This window comes from Eucalyptus grandis, chromosome 11, assembly GCF_016545825.1.
Source record: "Eucalyptus grandis isolate ANBG69807.140 chromosome 11, ASM1654582v1, whole genome shotgun sequence".
Classification (NCBI taxonomy): domain Eukaryota; kingdom Viridiplantae; phylum Streptophyta; class Magnoliopsida; order Myrtales; family Myrtaceae; genus Eucalyptus; species Eucalyptus grandis.
Window position 1 is genome coordinate 37,608,790 of NC_052622.1, and position 6,748 is coordinate 37,615,537.

The following is a 6,748-nucleotide window of genomic DNA, read 5'->3' on the forward strand; positions in this document are numbered from 1 at the left end:
GCTAGGAGGTGTTTAGCAGGATTCCCTTTGCAGGCCATGACGAGGGGAACAAGTCCAGCCCATGTCCGGGGGCAAGATGGGCCGAGGCCCAATCCACCGTTGCTCAGTATAAAGCCGAAACTAGGGCTAGCTCGAGAGAGGATTCACTGTTCAGCTACAACAAAGTCTTGATCTTTTTTCGTTCTTCTCATCTCCTTCGTCCCTTATGAGCTCGAGTTTCACCCCCAACCGAGCCTCGATCCGCCGTGGTATCTTCTTCTGTGATGCGCCGTTCCTGGAATCGAAACGTCGTTCGTATCGATCTCCGATCTCTGTATATCTCGTGCTCCGATGACGAACGCTATCCCATGTCGTTCCAATTCCTGAAAGCTCCGATCCTGTCGCGGATCGGAGCTGGATCCCGTGTGGAACTGAAGAGACATCCGAGGAGCTTCTAATTGCTAGCATCCCCCTCCACCCCTACTTACGTCGAGCGCCGATTCTTCCTTCGATTGCAGCTAGCGGAAAAAGGAAAATCTTGTTGTTGTTCTTCTTCTACTTCGTCTTTAGCTTCTTCTGTTGCGTCGGCGGACATGGTTGCAGCGATTCCATGGTCTTGCGTCTTCTTCCTTTAAATCGATTTTTCCTTTTTTATTTTTTTCTGGTTTGGAATTAACTAAGGACCAACCCGTCCCTGATACGGGACCGGCCCAGTTGCCTTGGAATCGGACCACGGCCAGCTAGGAGAGGCCAGTCCAAGATCGGGCCAGGGTTGATGCTCTCCCCAATTAATTTGAGTAAATAATTCATTTTCTTTGATTAAAGTTCTTAATATTTTTGACTTATGAATTTTATGGTGAGTAATTTTGCTATGATATTAATGCCATTCTCCTTGTAAACCCACTCGATTGCCAACCCCCGAGTTTGAAGCCGAAGACCACATAGGATGGAGGGAATTCTAAATTGCATTTATACACTAGACCCTTGATTTTTTTCGTGATTTTTATATATTTCGTTAGCACAGCTTATCACAAATCAAATCTACAAGGCTTTATTATATGTTCATATGCTCAATTACCATGACTCGCGGCAACATCCTACGGTGTAGCCAAAGAATTGTAGAAGTGTTGGGGGGTGGACTTTGAGTAGCGTTTGGATGTCTTTTTATTTGGGAGATAATTACCGTAAAGACATTAAAAATCCAGTTGCATAACTGTGACAAAAATCTCTATCACAATCTTCCTCAAAGATGTCTCGAGGAAGGCTTGATTTGTGTGCTATCGTGTGCACACAATGTTAAATTGACTCTACAACTCAAAATACTAATCCAAAATACTTCTAGATTCTTGTGATGGAATCCAAATAATCCCTTGCAGTGAACTCTACAACACCTTAATTGTTTTCAAATTGCCAAACTTTCTTATCGGCAATGTCAAATCCTCAATCTTAATTTTAGTCACGAATCTCTACTCGCCCTTATTCTCCATTATCTCCCTTGTTCCCCCCAAATCACTCTCCTACTTTCGATCGCACAATTCATCAATGCCTTTCAAATTCGCCTTCGAATGGAACCACCGAACGCCATACCGAACGCACCATCAATTCTTTCTCTTTCCCCGAATAAAAAAGTCACCACCCAGCCAGCCCCCCAAGCATCTCCCTTTTACGAAACTTCCGCGAGGAGAGGAACCTGTCCTTCGGGGCGCGGACGCAGCGCCACGTGTCCCGCGGCAGCATCGTATTCCCCATCCATCATCATCGCCACCTTCGCGACGACAACAGATGGTGGTGGGGCATCTTGACGATCTCGCCTCCTTCCTCCGATCTTCCTCGCGTCAGAATTCCAACCCTGCGAAACGCCATTCGCTGCCCGCCACCAGGAACACGACAGGTCAAGTCAACCGCCGGTCTTCCCCCCCACCACCATCTTCTCTCTCCTTCATCCCATCTGTCTCGGTCTTGCCGGGTGATATCAATCCACCGAACCTCCAGCCATGCCTCCCTCCGCTGCACCACCACTCTCTCACTGTCTTGCCGGCCTCAATCCTCCGAACCTCCCTCCTCCTCCTCCTGACGACCTCCTCTCCGCCTTCGCCGCCGCTTCTCCATTACGCGCCTCCGAGATGGCCGCCGCGGTCGCCTCCGCTCGCTTGCTCGCCTTCCTCGAGCGCCTCCAGGAGGCCGCCCTCGCCTCCTTCGGCCCCGCGACTTCGACCCCAAGCTCTACGTCGACCTCTCCCTCAGGTCCGACCTCCCCTCAGTCGAGCGCGCCTTCGCCGCCCTCCCCCGGTCCCCCGACGGCTCCATCCCCGCCAGGGAACTAAAAGAGTTCATCGACGCCCACTTCGGCGCCGCGGGGAGCGACCTGGTGCCGAGCACCGGCGGACTTCGTGCCCGAGCCCGAGGGGTTCCTGCCCGAGGTGAAGAACCCCGACGTGCGGGCGTGGGCGCTCAAGGTGCACGCGCTGTGGAGCAACCTGAGCCGGCGCGTGGACGACTCGGTGCCGGAGCGGCCGGACTGGCACACCTTGCTGCCGCTGCCGGGACCGGTCGTTATTCCCGGTATCCGTTTCAGGGAGGTGTATTACTGGGACTCTTACTGGGTCATCAGGTCAGTTCTTTTCCATTTCTTGCTCATAGATTTTCGCGTTTCAGTTTGATTGATGAACTTGCATTAGTAATGGGTACACTATGGCGAGGAGTAGATCAGTAATTAGCAGTGACAGTTGCCGAATTTCGCAATAAGTAGCCAGACTCGTGATCTTTAGTTCATCTCTCTGTACTCTGTTTCGGTTATAATAATGCAAGAGGAAGCTTGTGCGATCGTCGAAAAATTGATTTTTTGTGGGATTAATGTGAGAAGTCCATGTGCAGGGGCTTGTTAGCTTCTAAGATGGATGTGACGGCAAAGGCGATTGTCAACAATCTCATCTACCTCCTAGACACATATGGCCATGTCCTAAATGGTGCGAGGGTCTACTACACGAACCGGAGGCAAGTGCTTCTCCCCAGACCTGTAAATATGAATTTATGCTCTTCATTTGTGAAATGAGGTCTTTGTTTTGTCTGGAAGTTGTTTTGATGTGGTTTTTTGTCAACATACACATACGTGCTCTTGGATGGGACTCATTTAGACTTCTCTGGATTTCCTGTTAAAAAGATGCCACCGATTCTACTGAAGTTGTTTAAGGCCGGGTTTTGTCTAATTGATGTTCTACGCAGATTCATAACCCAAGTTGTCCAATCTTTTTTGTCTCTTTTTTCTTTTTGTTATTTTCTATGATCAGAATCTGTGATCGACTAATCTCATAAGGTGTGTCATGCTAATGGTTTGAAAATTGACTTACGTTCCGGCCAACTTTTTTCAGCCAACCTCCCCTTCTGAGTGCAATGATTCGTGCCATCTATGAAAAGACACATGACAAGGAATTTGTCGTGAAGTCTCTCCCTGCTCTTCTGAAAGAGCATGATTTTTGGACATCAGGTATCATAAATTCCTTCACTTCGATGTTTTGATCAATATGCATTGTCCCTATCACCATCGCTGTGCTTGTTCTACAGGTCTTCATCAGATCACCGTCCAGGACCGTGACTGTAGTCATAATTTGAGTCGTTATTACGCAATGTGGGATAAACCCAGGCCCGAATCTTCAACGATCGTAAGTCCATTCCGACTCGGCTTTCATAGTGTATGGTCTGTTATCTGAAGTTAATGTAAACCTTATGAGTATACAGGACAAGGAGTCTGCTTCAACTATATCAAGTACTTCTGAAAAGCAGAAGTTCTATCGGGAAGTAGCTTCGGCAGCTGAATCTGGATGGGACTTTAGTACCAGATGGATGAGGTAGTTTTGCAGTAGCAATCTATCAGTCTAATCCTTTCTGTTTACTTTATTGAATAGTTCTGATTTATATAATGGACCCAAATTTTCAGTTGTTATTCCAAGAACAATACTTGTCTAATTGTTTGCTGAGCTTTAGTCTTGTTTCTCTTTTTAAATGCGTGGACCCAATTTTGAACGGTTTGTGCCAAGTGTTAGATTTCCCTGCAACGAGTATGTTCTTGCTTCTATTTGCGAAGTTGCTGTGAGACTGTTACGTCCTCATGCCATAGTCCAGCTTCTCAATTTTTTTTTCGCCGTGTTTTGCTCCTAAGCTTCTGCTTTCACACACACACAATATCCTTTTGCTTTGGATATGGAAGAGTTCTGTTTTTACAATGTTGTTCTTTTGTGCAAAGAGCAATTGTCCTGATGTTTGCATGTGAGATGTTTCAGTCGTCTGCTATTGAGAGGGTATAAACAGAGGAGCACGGAATCACTATTTGTGCCCTATAGTTTGGTCATTTATTGTATAAATAGAAAATAACAAAGAGCTTCGCATAATCAAATTTGACATTCTAGCATAATTCCTTTCCGTTACTTTTTATAGCTAACAAAATCCATAAACTCCAATTGTCTTTATTAGGAATCCTGAGGATATTACGACACTGGCAACAACATCAATTTTACCGGTTGATTTGAACATATACATACTAAGGGTATGGCAATGTACACTCTTTAATTGCACTTGAAGTCCCTTATAAATTGACCGTCAACTTCCCATAAGAAGTTCTCTGGAATGTGTTGGTTCAGATGGAACTTGATATATCCTTCTTCGGAAAAATTGCTGGGAATGATGACATTGCCAAACGCTTCTTAGAAGCTGCAAAGGCGAGAGAAAAGGCTGTCAGCACCGTTTTCTGGAATGAAAGGATGGGACAGTGGCTTGACTATTGGGTTGGCAATAGCAGTTCATGCATGGTATTATGTACGCAATAAATTATCTGTATATTCCTTGGGGTGATAGTATTGCGATATTTAACCTATTCCTAACAGGAAGGTCAACATTGGGATGCTGCAAACCAGAACAAGAATGTGTTTGCTTCAAATTTCCTACCTCTGTGGATCGATGTGTTCAATTCAGGTTTGTTGTGTGCTATAAACATCTTATTGTGGTCAGTCTCGTAAAAGTATTAGAAGTATGGCTTATCAAGCCCTTCTCAATTTTATGTCAAAGGTAGTCACTGAATTTCATCTTCTATTTGCATCTTATGAGAACTGGTCAGAAATGTTTGATTTGGGGAGAGAGCTATTAGTTGTTGATATCTTATCATGTTGTACTGGTTGCACAGTAATGACTAGCTGTTGCTATGAACGAGATGCAGATAAGAATTTAGTAGAGAAAGTCGCCAAGAGTTTACGGAGTTCAGGTCTGCTCCGTGATGCAGGGATTGCAACTTCTTTGACAAACTCAAGCCAACAATGGTTAGTAGCCAATTTGGCATTTTGAACTCTACTTGGTCAGTTTTCCGATACATCGAGAGGGACAAAGATGTCATTTGAAGGTACTTTTTTATATTCACCGGTCGGACTTGTATATGTGCAGGGATTTTCCAAACGGCTGGGCCCCTCTACAGCATATGATAGCTGAAGGCCTGGCTAGATCCGAACCTAGCGAGGCAAGGTCTTTGGCGGAAGACATAGTCGTCAGGTGGATAAGGACTAACTACGCTGCCTACGACAAATCTGGTTTCATGTACGAAAAGTATGATGTGCAAAAATGCGGGAAATTTGGGGGCGGTGGTGAATATGAACCTCAGGTACGGCTATGTCTCTTCATTAGGCCTAATGATGAAGTAATTCAAAGAGAAGGGTCGATGCTTGTCTGTTCTTTTTTGGGATTATTAGCCGGGGCCATAGTTTATGCAGCTGCTAAAAAATGGGCAATATGTGCTTTAATCTGATCACAACTTTGCTTTCGTGTTGTGCGACAGACTGGTTTTGGCTGGTCTAATGGCGTTGTGTTGGCTTTCTTGGACGAGTTTGGCTGGCCTGAAGATCGGCCGATAAATTGCCAGTGAGATTAAAACCTATCAATGTGAAATAGGAGGTGGACGGTGTGCAGTGCTCTTTCCCAGAATGGCGAACAGCAAAATGAAAAGCTCTCATCGAGTCGAAGTTCCCTTCTGATATATTTATGTTCATGTCTTTAATATATTCGATCCCCTCCAGAAGTTGTTCCATATCATTCTCAGCTGAAAATCAAGTTCAAACCTTGAAATTCAAACCGATACTTGACTCTGTGATATCTTGTAAGATCATTGCCAACCATTTTAAATTGTAATAATTAAATACTTAAATAGACTCTAATCGCACGAAGGGTTGGATGATGTGACAGTGCACGTTTGAGATTAAAATATTTCTATCTCCCATTGGTTTTTATAAATGAAGATTTTTCCATTTGAGGTGAATGGTACGTTGTCATTCTTTTCTAATTTTCTGTCTATTGTAAAGCGGAAGCGGAAGCCCTTGCCTGCTTCGAGTCTCTCTAATCTACCCGATTGGGATCTTAGTTTTCCCATCATCCAGTGCAAGTATCCGATGGCCATTTTCAAGAAATTCAAGTAGCTCATCGCCCTAGAGAGTCCAATCCGAGTAGCGAATTGGGCTGTTAAAGCCCATGGATTTCAGAATCTTCTTTTTAAAGTCTCATGGGACTTCTTATGTACATAAGCAAGAAATGGAAGGGAATCTTTTTCGGTCGATAGAAAAAAGTCCGGCGTAAGAAAACTCTTTCACGTTGATTGATGTGGCTTCACAGGCCAAATGTGTTGGCATTTTCACGAATTTTTATATATTTGGTTAGCATGACCTATTGCAAATCAAATTTACAATATGTTATTATATGTCCATGCTTAATTACAGTGATACACCACAATATCTTACGG

At 44.6% G+C, this 6,748-nt stretch overlaps 1 pseudogene; it reads left to right on the forward strand.

The window, feature by feature from the left end:
* Positions 1–2,042: 2,042 nt before the first annotated feature.
* LOC120286345 lies at positions 2,043–6,162 on the forward strand (annotated as a pseudogene).
* The last annotated feature ends 586 nt before the right edge of the window (positions 6,163–6,748 follow it).